General features: G+C 53.3%; 1 protein-coding gene across 8 annotated transcripts in view; it reads left to right on the top strand.

The window, feature by feature from the left end:
- The window catches only part of LOC134559682 (ankyrin repeat and fibronectin type-III domain-containing protein 1-like), a 247,861-nt gene that overhangs the window by 204,774 nt on the left and 30,263 nt on the right, over positions 1-12,824 (top strand). The gene's annotated exons all lie outside the window — the stretch shown is intronic.

Raw genomic sequence — 12,824 nt, 5'->3', positions numbered from 1 at the left:
GTATCAAACCAGAATATCCCCCAGCTGAAGGCCTGTCAGGGCTCATGTGGGTAATGGGAGTGTCCTCCGAGCTGAGCACACGAGTACACGGCCTCTGGCAACCCCTGCCACTGCTCCCTTCCCTTCCCTTCCCTTCCCTTCCCTTCCCTTCCCTTCCCTTCCCTTCCCTTCCCTTCCCTTCCCTTCCCTTCCCTTCCCTTCCCTTCCCTTCCCTTCCCTTCCCTTCCCTTCCCTTCCCTTCCCTTCCCTTCCCTTCCCTTCCCTTCCCTTCCCTTCCCTTCCCTTCCCTTCCCTTCCCTTCCCTTCCCTTCCCTTCCCTTCCCTTCCCTTCCCTTCCCTTCCCTTCCCTTCCCTTCCCTTCCCTTCCCTTCCCTTCCCTTCCCTTCCCTTCCCTTCCCTTCCCTTCCCTTCCCTTCCCTTCCCTTCCCTTCCCTTCCCTTCCCTTCCCTTCCCTTCCCTTCCCTTCCCTTCCCTTCCCTTCCCTTCCCTTCCCTTCCCTTCCCTTCCCTTCCCTTCCCTTCCCTTCCCTTCCCTTCCCTTCCCTTCCCTTCCCTTCCCTTCCCTTCCCTTCCCTTCCCTTCCCTTCCCTTCCCTTCCCTTCCCTTCCCTTCCCTTCCCTTCCCTTCCCTTCCCTTCCCTTCCCCCAGGAGCAGAAGAAGGAGCCATAGGGAATGGGAGCTGCTGGAGGATGCCTCCTGTGTCCCTCCCTGCCCAGTGCTCCTCTTTTGGACCAGCTGGAGCTGAGAGCTGCAGTGGGGTGGCCTCAGCCACCCCGGGAGCTCTGGGATCTGCAGGGACACTGTCAGGGACAGTCACACACTCTGTCACCACACCCAGAACAAGCAGTGAGAGGGTCCTGGACTGTTCCAGCCCAAGCACCCTCTGGGCAGCCCCATGTCCCAGGGGGGTGCAGTGCTCCCTCCTTCCCCAGGCTGCACTGCCTGGGGCCCCTCGTGTGAGCACGGGTCTCAAAGAGCTGTCCCCACTCGGGCAGGGAGTCATTCATCCCGGGTTTCCGAGGTCTGGTGCAACAGTCTTGGAAGCAGATCACAGCCAGCCATCCCAGTGTAAGAGGTGACCTGCTAAGGATATTTAAAAGAGCTGGAAATTGCATTGCTTTCTGCTTCCTTAGATGGATAAAGGAGGGTAAAACTTTAAAAAGAAAAATAGAAAAAAGAAAAATGCTTAGAAATTGCAAGAATGTCAAGTTTGGTTTTCAATTTCCCTGCTTATTTTGGAGATCTTTCTGGCATTTATTGTGTGTTCTAACACTTCAGTGTGAGACTGTAGAACCCTCCTTAAAGGCTTCCTCTGTGAGGTTCCTTGAGCATCAAAGCTCACCAGGTATTAATGAACCAGTCAAAGAATTCAGGATATTTGGGGACAGACTGCTTTCTTCTCTACTTACACAACTTTCTTCCCTTTGGTAAGAGGATGTCATGAGGAAACCTGCTCTGCAATTACTCTTAATCTCCCAAAGAGACAAATATGTGAATTTGTAATGTAGCAAATAGGGAAACAACAAAGAGCTCATTAAAAACAATCAGAGTTTGTCTTTATTCGTAACAAAGAAGCATGAGAAGCCAGCAAATCTCTTTCCTCTCTAAATGTGTCTTTGAAGCCCCCGGGTCCCAGTTTAGCCCTGTTGGGGGATATTTGTGGTACATTTTCCCCCACTCCATAGCGTTTTCCTGGGGGAAACCATCTGTCTTGCATTTGGCAAACCACCTTGTGCAGCAGTGACTCGCAGTAGTGGTAGATGATGCTCTTTTAGAGGGATTTTGCAAAGCAGCCTGGAAACGAGCTCTGGGTGAGGAGGGACTGCCTTAGCCTTTGGTTTGCCATGTGCCATTGTGCCAGGGCTTAGGGCTGTGAGGCTGAGGGAGACAGATCTGATGTCCTCATCCTGCAGGGACACAGGCACAGCCAGGCAGAACTCCCACCCTTATCTGGGGGTTTTATCCATGGCTTGGAGACATCTTGAGCTGGATCAGACATTCTCCTGACAGCCTGGATCAGGTGGGTCTGGCTGCTGGAGCTCAGGTGCTGGCAGAGCACAGAGGAGGGGTCACCTCAGAGGGTCACAATGATGAGGGGTTGCAGTGGGCTGAGGACCTTGCCTGCTATCTGCTGCAATCCATATTGCATGCACAGTTCCTCAGAGAGGCATTCAGAGATTGTTCCAGCTTCCTCTGCAGCCATGACCTGTGTCATGGGTTGGCACCGGATAGATGTTAATGCACTCATGAATATATGTTTTTTCTCTAACAACTACTGTGGGATGTGATCAGGAACAGAGTAGAGCAGGCTTAAATCTTGAAAACAAAAAAACACTAAAACTTTATTACATTACATAAGAACAGAGACAGAAAAACTCTTAAACACACACAGAGACAGAAATAAAAACTTCTCAGAGCATCTCTTCTCTCAGTTTCCACTCCCCACACATTACTCTTCACAGACTAAACCTTTGGGTTTTAGATCAAACAATCACCACTCAAAAAAACCCTAATCTTCAATTCAGCAAGGGAGAGAGGAGTCTCTCTCGCACCACAGACTGTTCCTCAGAAAACACGGGTCCACCCCTTGTGTGTTTTTATGTCACCCCTGGCACGGCCCGGAGAAGTCTGCCAGGGTGACACTTTCTTTTTCCTATGTCCAGCGCTCTCACTGCTGTCCATAGGCTAAAGCTGCATACAGGGCTCTTTTAAGGATACTGCATGCCAAGCTTTCCCCTTTTTACCCAGGGGCCGGGGTTCCGAGAGCAGGTCTCCCCTGAGGGCAGAGGGCGCCACCTCACCCTCCCCCTCTCTTCTCTGCTCGCTCTACTCTTCAAGTGCCAGTCACTGTAGCAAAAGCAGGGGCAGCTGTATCCACCCAAAATGCAGTTTATGTTTAAAAGAGACTTAAGTTCAGTCTATGGCTGACATTATGCAAGAAAAGTCCAGCTCAGAAAGCTACTCCTCTCATTCTTTGCCCATTGGGTTCCTTCCAATCGTGCTTTATCATCTCGGTCTTAGGCCATTTCCTTCTCTCCTCTGAAACTACCAGCCATGAGAATCAACGTCTAAGAAAAGTTTCTTTCTGCCAAGCAAGGGTTAACAGTTTCTAGCTCTCGGCAGGGCTGCAGGCTCAGGTACTCCCAGGCTCGGCAACCCCCATGTGGCTGGGCACCTTCTCCCGGAGTTTGGAGGGGGGGAAGGGGGGTGAGCACACACAGAAGGCACTTCCACAGTTTTCTACCCTTCTATCTTGGACGGGGCAGCTCAGTTCTAGTCCTGTCCACTCTCTTCTCCCCCCGGGGGCCCCAGCTTACTTTAGTTCCACCGCGTGGTTGTCTTGAGCCTGGCCACGTGGCTTCCCCCTCCCCCACTCAGCCCAAAGCTGAGCAGGGGAGAGGAGATGTTTCTACTGCTGAAACCGGAACCCAAAAGAGGGCGAACCTACCTGGAGTCCTGCTTTAACTCTTTGTGTCCTCAGAGGCGTGTCTAAACCTCCGAGTGACCAACCCAGGTGCCATCAGAAAAGCTGATCACTGATTGGCCTACTCACCTCTCCCTGGAAAAATTGACCTCCCCCCGCAACCACGACAACCTGCTAAGACATTTCCTGGCCTTTTCCTTGATGTGAAACAGCTTTTCCCTGTGTTCCCTGTACATCACCAGGGACCTCTGCTCATCACAGCAGGATCAGCACCCTCAGTCACTCCAAACTATCCTGGGCTGCAGGTGAGGCTGCTTCTCACTGCTCTGGCTGATGGGAGACTTGGCTCATATCCTGGCAAATCTACGGATGCCTAATTTGTCTTCCAGAGCAAATACCTACCTATCGAATCTGTCTGCATTTACAACCCAGGGTTACCACTGCTTCTTTTCCTCTGCCTCTGCACAAAGGGGAACGCCCACGTGTGTGATGGGTCCAGCTCATCCCCCATGGGTAGGAGTGGCATGGAAGAGCAATGGACCATGTTTTCCCAAATCAGCAGCTTCTGAGAATCCTGCCCATCTTGACCCCAAGGCTTGAAGGTAAAGGACAGCTTCTCAACCTGCTGGTTCCAAGGAGGAGGTAGAAAAGCATGACATCATCCACGCTCTTTGCTTTGAAAATCTGGGTGTCAGTCTGGGGCAGGGATTAGAGTTTCCTGGTTGAAATTCCTACCAAAGCATTGTCAGTACAATCCATCCCCACACAGAGCAAGCTGAGCCAGTTTTCCAGTGTTCCAAATTATTCAGGTGCTCAGGTAGGTGTGGATGGAGCCAAGGTAGAAAAAAAGGAGCTGCACAGGGTCACAAAGTCTGCCTGACACTGGCTTCCTGCACTGAGCACAGCCAGGTAGGACAGGACACAGATGCCTTTACCTCCCCTTGACGTTCTCCAGTGCCAGGAGCCCTGGGCCAGGAGGTGCAGTTCTTTGCTGCCACAGTGAATAAGGGGCTGGATGTCCTGTGCTGCTGCCAAGCCCAGGGTTGTTCCCAAGGCAGGTCTCACAGTGCGTGTGTCCCTCAGAGCACATCCCCCTGCCTCAGTGGCTGGGACATGCTGATGGGTCGTGCTCTCCCAGGCACAAGGCAGCTCTATTCCCATGGCACGTGTTCCTGTGCTGCACCAGGCCCGCAGAGCACAGCCCTGCTCCCCAGCCCAGCCAGCAGCGAGCGAAGCCCTGTTAGTTCCACTTATTAAAAACAAAATTGCTGGGGGGAAGGGAGAGAAGGCAGAGAAAAAGTGAGGTATTGAGAAAACACTTCTTTCATTCATACGTTGTTTACTGAAATAAATACTTCATTATTAGGCCTTTTTTAGGGTATTTTTTTTAAAGCCAGTGCCACAAAGTCCCCAGTGTTCAGGCCTGTGAATGTGCCGGATCGCCTCAGCCTGTGGCTCCCTGTGCCAGTGTCCTGCTGCTGGGAGGTGCTGGAGAGGAGCTTTTCCAGTCTTTGGGAGAAACCTGGGGGCTGCACGTGTCTAGTTTTACCCAAGTTTGTTGATTCCCTTGTTCTCTTTGCCCGATCGTGTGTGCTGGGTCACCAAGGCAACTTGTGCTCCAAATGAGGCAAAATCTTGTAACTGAGGCAAGGAAGGATTTGGGATTTCATTTTTTAAAGCTCTGCTTTCTGTGGTCTCTGGTCCTAATCTAGCTGCCAAGCCTAAATGGCACAAGGCTACTAAAGCACTCTTGACTTGAAGCCCACCACATTCTGCTGTTAGGATGAAGAAGGTGAGAGCTGGTGATTCCCGTGGAGAACTCACACTATCCTACAGCAACACCAAAACACCAACAATCCCTGTTCTCCCCACTTAGAATGAGCTGAGGCCTCCTCTCTTCCAGTGCCTGTTACCTGAGATGTGCTCCACATTTATCTTCCCTCTTAAGTGAGGGTTAATGCAATGGAAGGGCTGCGATCCCTGGTTTGCTCTTGTGCGGGCAGAGCTGGGAGCCTCTGTTCCCTCTTGCATCCTCTCAGCTCCATTGCTCATTGGGAGTTTCAGCCCCGGCAGGTTTGTCCTTCTGAAATCTTTTGTCCCTTCCTTTTCCTTTCTAGCTCTAGCTCTGGTTTTCCCTCTTCTGTTTGTTCCTGGGTTTGCTTTCCCCCCACACTGTTTTTCCCATACTCACCACTTGTTCATCGTGATTTCCCTAGTTTTCTTCTTCGTTGCTTACTCACTGCTTTTTCTTTTTGGGCTCTTGGCATTTTCCCTGTCAGACAGCTTCCCCGTGATCCATGATGGAATAGCCTATTCCCATGGCGGCTCTGGAAAAATGCGGCGCATTCCTGTCTCCCCTCATGCCGTTATCTCGGTTCTGCTCTTTGGCTGCCCACCACGAGGCTGAGGCCGTGCTGGCAGCAGTCTGTCTGTTCGTGGCGGCAGGCGGCTGCCTCGAGCTGGGCCCTGCCTGCAGCTTGTTTTCCTGCCTGACCCCTGGCACGGCACTGGATCCCAGCTCCTTGCTGCCAAGAGCTGGGATGTGCAGGGAGCTGCCTGCCCCACAGCCACCGTGCAGACCACACAGGCCCGGGTGGAGGGTGCCAAGGGAGCAGGAGCACACGGGAGCCTCGCTGGCACCGTCTGGTTGGTGGAGGTGGCACCTGTGTCTGCTGCTGCACTGTGCCTTATGTTTTGGGTTTGGTTAATGAAGAAGTTTTTTAAGGGAACTGTTTTCATGGAAGTTATTTGAAGTGTCCTAGTGTAATATTTCTGCTTTGAGTGGTCTCGAGTGGTGTGGAGGCTCTCCCCGTATGGCTGGCATGGAATCTGTGCTGTGGAAGTGCCTCCTAGCCCTGGTGCTGTCGCTCTGTTGGGAAGCAGCCAGATGACATGTCCCCATCCATGGGGTCCTCACCTCCTGGCACCAAGTGCCGTGGTCCTGGTGGAGCTGCAGGGCTTGGGGAGGCACTGAGCTGCCGACTGATCCATCCCACTGTTCCTGATCCAGTGCATGGGAGTGCTGCTATTGCACAGCTCGCTGAGAGCCTGGTGCTGTTCCCACAGCTGTCCACAGTCATGTGGGACTGTCCCCAGGACTCTCTGTGTGACATTTGTCCCTTTGCCAGAGTCAGCCAGCACAAAGTGAGTTGTCATCAACTCTTTGGAAGGCAAAGAGTCGCAGCACCATGAAGACGGCGGGCTCAGAGCTCCTCCAGGTTTCACAGCCCTTCTCGAGCTGCCTCACTCCAGAGAAGCCCTGGAGCTCTTTCTCTTCCCAGACGAGGAAGTTCTTAGCCTGAGTGAGGGAAAACAAGGAAAACGAGGCCCTGAGCCTTGCAGTGGAAGGGGAGGAATGCGAGAGCCTGGGAGCTCTGGGGGCATGTGGGAGCAAGAAGATGCTCTGGACAGCCTGAGCTGCGTGCACCACGTTGGCGGCGCTTTCTATGGGTGAGCCAACCTTGCCAAGAGCGTCACCTCCCCCGTCCCGGCGGTGCCAGCCGCGGGTCTGAGGTGAAACTCAGCCCCCCCAGCTCGGCCAGGCGAGCGCGGGTCCCGGCCGGGCCGGCGCGGTGCTGAAACGAAACGCGAGGCGCTTTGTCTCAACTGGGAGCGCTTCAAGCCCTCGCTCGGGAACAATGGCCAAGCCATGGGGTCATTTGTTCTGGTATTTCAGCAGCTCCTGATGATTTATGGGATGTTTTGTTCTGCTGCTTGTCTTAGCTTCCCCCTCCCCACCCTCCCCATCTCCATCCCTTCTCCATTTCAGCTCCTCCTCCCCCTGCTCCCAATTCCCCTAATAGCTGTGGAGCCTCTGTGCCTTATGAAGTCATGGTATCTGTGCCTTATTGAATTAGCCGAATGGGAGCTGGCCTTCCCCGCTGCTCCGGGCCATGCCGGGATGTCCGGGCTCCCGGGAGCCCGCCTGCGGCGGGGCCCCTTGCCCAGGCTCCGAGCAGCTGGGGCTCCCCCGCTGTGGCACATGCACATTGCCATCGGCAGGATGCTGCAAAGTTGGTTCAGAGGCAATAAATGTGGTCGAGAGGAGCTGCAGCCCCAGAGAACAAGGAGGGCTCTGTCTGCAGAGACCCTCCTGTGCCAGGGGCTCTGCTGGCTGTCCTGGTGCTGCCATCCCCCCACCTCACCTCCCTGAGTGAGGTGGATGCCAGTTAGGGAGCCCCAGGGTTCCTGGTGTTGACCTACACATGGGACAACGTGGTTCAAGAGCTTGGTTGTGTCTCCAGCAGCCTGAGAATAACCATGGCCAGTGCCTCTGGATGTGCTGCGGGAGCAGGGGTGCACAGCCCCCTCCCCAGAGCTGGAGGGACAGTAATTGAACAGTGACTGTGAGGGACATGCTGATGGGGGTGCGGAGGAGCCAGCCCTGCCAACATCTCCCTGAAAGTCAGGTTAACCTCGGGAAAGCATTGCAAAGGAACAATTTACTTGTGAACAATCACCTTTTATCCTCATTTTCTGAGTTGCCTGCAGGCAGGCAGAGGCAGAAGGGCAACTGCTGGTCTGTGGGACTGACATGGTGCTGCAGCCATCCTTAGCCTGGAGGCAGCTTTGGCAGAGGAGCCACGGTCCCTGCAGCTCTGCTTCTGCTGCCTCATACTGCCAGCAGGGAACTGGGAGCATCCTGACCTAGGGGTGCAGATAGGAAAGCAGAGATCCCTTGTGCCTCCCCTCCTGATGCCACAAGCCTCTGGGAGCCCAGTTTTCTTTTTCTTCCTCTTCTTGGGAGAGGCACCTCAGCTTGAAATTACGATGAAGCTGGAGAGGTTGGGAGCAGAGCGAGGCCTGGACCCTCTCTGTGCTGCCACAGGCTCCAGCAGGTCCAGCACTCTCATCTGCATTTGTTTCTCCTGTCACTGCAGTGGGAAAAATTAAGCCCTCTGGGGAAGCAACAGAAGGAGAATGTTCAGAGGAGACTGATGTCCAGGTTCTCCCTTTCTGGGACCAGAGCCTTCAGCCAGATCTCTTCTTCTCTGAGAGCACAGGCAACAAATAACATTTAAAAGACAGATATAAAGTATTGTGCTGATTTGGTGCTCTGGCCGCTTCCCTCTGCTGGTAGCTGATACCTCCAATAAGATTATTTCTCAGTCCATTACCCTCAGCACACTTTAATTTCTCTTAGATAGCCCAATTGCCTGATTTGTTTTGTTTTATTGTCATCATCCCTCTGGCATTTCCTGTGGCCATGGTCTGCAAAGCAGGATGGATGCCTTGGTCCCTGATGAAGAGTGTGGAGAATGCTCTTCATCTTGCAGGATCTCCACTGGTTCTTCTCCACGGATGTGCCTCTGCCTGGAAGGTGCCCATGGATTTCCACAGCAGGCAGCCCAAGCCCCATGTATGTACTGGGGGAATTGCAAAGATGTCAAAATCCTTGGTATGAAAGGGAAACCTCATGGGTATTTAAATCTCAGGGCAAGTCAAGCCTTTCCACACCACCTGGTATTCCCATGGAATCCAGGAAGGTTTAGGTTGGAAGAGACCTTAAAACTCATCTTGTTCCACCCCCTGCCATGGGCAGGGATACCTTCCACTATTCCAGGTGGCTCCAAGCCCTGTCCAGCGTAGCCTTGAACACTTCCAGGGATCCAGGGGCAACCACAGCTTCTCTGGGCACCCTGTGCCAGGGCCTCACCATCCTCACAAGGAATAATTCCTTCCCAATGTCCAGCCTGAATCTTTTGTTGTGAAGCCATTCCCCCTTATTCATCACTACATAGTTCCAGTGCACTGGATTTGGAAGGTTGTTGCTCTCCCAGTCCCCTTATCCAACACACAGAAGTATCTCAGTAGGTTTCTTTTAATGGAAATATCCATAATAGTCCTTGTTTCCTACTAGTAGTCAGGTCTTCAGATATCCAGCCAGGAACCTCCTTCTCCATGCGCCAGTTTGGACATGGGGAAGGGCAGTGTGGAGGAGTTGCATGGCTAGAGCAGCTCCAGCAAGGGCAGTTCTGGAATGCCAGGCTGCACTTCCCTCCATCCCTGGGAGCAGAAGGGATCACTGGTCCTGCTGCTGATGCTTCTGGACACAGTGGGTCAGGAAGCACAGAAGCATGGACATATCCAGGTAGTCCTGACAGCTAGCACTTCCAAGGTATTCCAGTACTTTTAATCTTTCCTTGTCCCTTGAGCAGTGGTGGTCACTGTTGGGCAGGTTTCCTCTGCCCTTAGATAGTTTCCTCCGGCAGAGACAATTCTGCCTGCCAGGGCTTCAGGAACCTCCTGTTTATGTTCCTGGAGAGTGTCTCACAGTGCCAGGTCAATATTGGATCTGCTGGCTTGGATGTTGGCAGGATGGGCAGTGCTCTGTGGGGAGGCCAAATGGAAGGGAGGAGTCAGATCAGGACACTGGGACAAGGAGGACCATATCCTTGGATGTGTTGGGACCTCTTTCCACCTTTGATGGAGTCTTACTGCACACTGACTCTTCCCCATCCCTCATACTCAGCCTTCCTGTATTGGCTGGATGCTTTTCAGGGAAGTTGTGAGCCCAAGTGGCCTCCACATCTGCTGAGCCTTATGCCTGGTGGAGGTCAGAGAGGGAAGTTATGTTCCCTTCCACTCCTGACTTCCACATTTCTTCCCTTTCTCCTCAAAATTAAACTATTCATCCATCTACCCCAGCAGTTCCCTCCCAAGGGACATTGTTCTCCCTGTCACACTTTGCCTTTGTTGCCTGTATTTTTCTGGTAATAGGGAAGGTCAGACAGGGATGAAGATCTGCCACACGGAACTATTGTGCAACGTGGAGGAGAATGTTACACATAGGCAGTGCCAGATAGGGTAGACCTGATAGATTGCAGGCCAGGAAAAGGCCAGGTTCATGCCTGGCTGTGTCCAGAGTGGAACTGGACACTTGGCAGCAGCTGCCAGTGTCACCCTGAGAACCTGCATATGCCCACAGTGAGCACCTTCCCACGGTGCAGAGGTTCACCTGAGCCTCCTCCAGGTCTGCTCAGCGTCTGGTTTCCATCCAAGAAATGTCCCAACAGGGCCTGCCAGGGCTCATCAGGCAGTAACTGGGAGACAAATCTCCTGCCTGTGATCAGGGCAGCGTTCTTACTAATGGTTTCATACAATCACAGAATCATGGGGTGGGCTTTGTTTTGCCTATCCCTGCCCTGGATAGGTCTGAGCTCTCCTTAGCCTTCAGTTATAGAATCATGGAATGGTTTGGGTGGGAAGGGACCTTCAAGATCACCTCATTCCAACTCCCTGTCGTGGGCAGGGATAACTTCCACCATCCCAGGCTGCTCCAAGTCCCATCCAACCTGGCCTTGGACACTTCCAGGGATCCAGGGGCAGCCACAGCTTCTCTGGGCACCCTGTGCCAGGACCTCCCCACCCTTGCCGGGGAGAAATTCTTCCCAACACTCAATCTAAATTTGCTCTCCTTCAGCCTAAAGCTGTTCCTCCTTGTCCTATCACTGCCTGTCCTTCCAAAAATTGCCTCTGCAGCCTTCCTGCACACTCCCTTTAGGCACTGGAAGGCTCTGAGATCTCCCAGGAGTCTTCTCCAGGCTGAACACTCCCAGCTGTCTCAGTCTGTCTCCAGGGCAGAGGGGCTTCAGCCCTTGGACCATCTTCATGGCCTCCTCTGGGATCTCTCCAACAAGTCTACATCTTTCTTGTGTTGTGTTCTTGATTTGCTGTAAAAAGCTGGGTTTTGTGAGCTTTGAAAAATGAACATATGACATTACATAGGGTTTGTTAAGCATGGCCGCAGAACAGCTGCAGAGATGAGCAGAGCTCTGAGGAACATCTCTTCTTGATGTTAATAAGGAGGGGCTCTGGCCCACTGCCCCAAAAGGAGCCACCATCACCTTGGGTGGGCCTCTGGCTTGTTGAGCTGTGATCTCCATACAAACCCTGCAGGTTTCCGAGTACAGGGTTGTTGAGGCCCTTGAGAGGGCAGGGACTGCAGGATGATCTGGCACCATGGTTACTCAACTCTTCCCCTGGTCTTGCTTCTCCTTTCCACCCTGAGACTCCACATTTAAGGCCAGAACCCGAACTGACTTACCAGAGCTTCTGAACTCCACCTACTGCAGAGAGGACTGGGGTACCTGTGGTACCTGCAGTACCTGTGGTTTCTCCTGGCCCACCGAGCAGCTGAGGCCAAGAGCTGACCCTCCTTGTCCCTCAGCTTCTCACTCTTTAAAAGGAGCATGGCAATGCTGACCTCCTTTCTCAGGCACTTTGGCATTCCTGCCCATGGAGAGGGACTGGAACAAGATGATCTTTCAGGTCCTTTCCAACCTAAACCATTCCAGGATCCTCTGATTCTGGTGAAGGAGCTGCTGTTGCTCTAGGATACCTGGCATCTGGGTGCTGGCCATCCCCCAGACTCACAGTTCCATTTTGGACACAGCCAGGCATGAACCTTGCCTTTTCCTGGCCTGCAGTCTATCAGATCTGCACTATCTGGCACTGGCTATGTGGAAAATTCTCCTCCACATTGCCTAACAGTTCCATGTGGCACATCTTCATCCCTGTCTGACCTTCCCTGTTACCTGACTTTGTGGGCTTGCTCTGAGCTCCAGGCTGGCAGATCACATTTTCCTGGTAGGCTTTGTACATCAGCTTGTGCTGGCACTGTAGCTAAGAGCACCAAGATTAAGGTTTCTGTACTGGAAATGGTGTCCAGAGAGGCTGAAACTTCTGCCCAGGGAGCAGGTTCTAAAAAAAGTGTCTTTTTTTCATCCCCAAGCAGTGTTCTCATTCCTAAGCATTTTCACGGGGGAGGAGGAGGCTGTTGCTGTGGTCAGAGGCAGTGACAGCAGCAGAGGTAATCTGGGGAGACCCAGGCAGGTATAATCTTAACCTGAATTCTTTTGGGTTTAAATGTCACTGTGCATCAGGCCCTGGAGTGCTCACTCCCCCTGTGCTGGAGCCTTTGCAAGCCTGGCCTGTGTCACAGGACACAAGTCCCAAAGGAGTGACCCATCAGAGACTCCTGGGAGATCAGTCCCTGCTGTCCCAGGCCAAGGACCAGCCCCAGGGGCAGAGGCACCTGGTGAAGCTGGGCTGGGGTCCCGGGAGGGGCCTCTCTGCCTCCGGATCTCCTTGGGAAGTGGGACCAGGTGAGGACAAGGGTCTGCTGGGGCAGGTTCTTGGACCTCTGACATGTGCCTTGTCCCTGCCTGTGCCCATCCTCCTGCTCCCCCCGCCGCCCAAGCCGGGCTCCAGAGCCAAGTCCTGCTGTGCTGTGGCTCTGTGCAGGCAGGCCACCTGGATCGGCTTTCCTGGGCCCTGAAATCCCACAAAGCACCACGCCAAATTCTGGGAAGCAAGAAGGCTGCTTCTGGACACAGATAAGCTGTGGTGACATTTAGTCAGTGCCCCTCCTTTCCCTGCCTGTGCCTGGTGTCCTGCTG

Source organism: Prinia subflava, chromosome 17 (assembly GCF_021018805.1).
Source record: "Prinia subflava isolate CZ2003 ecotype Zambia chromosome 17, Cam_Psub_1.2, whole genome shotgun sequence".
Lineage (NCBI taxonomy): Eukaryota > Metazoa > Chordata > Aves > Passeriformes > Cisticolidae > Prinia > Prinia subflava.
This window is presented reverse-complemented; position numbering and strand designations above follow the sequence as displayed.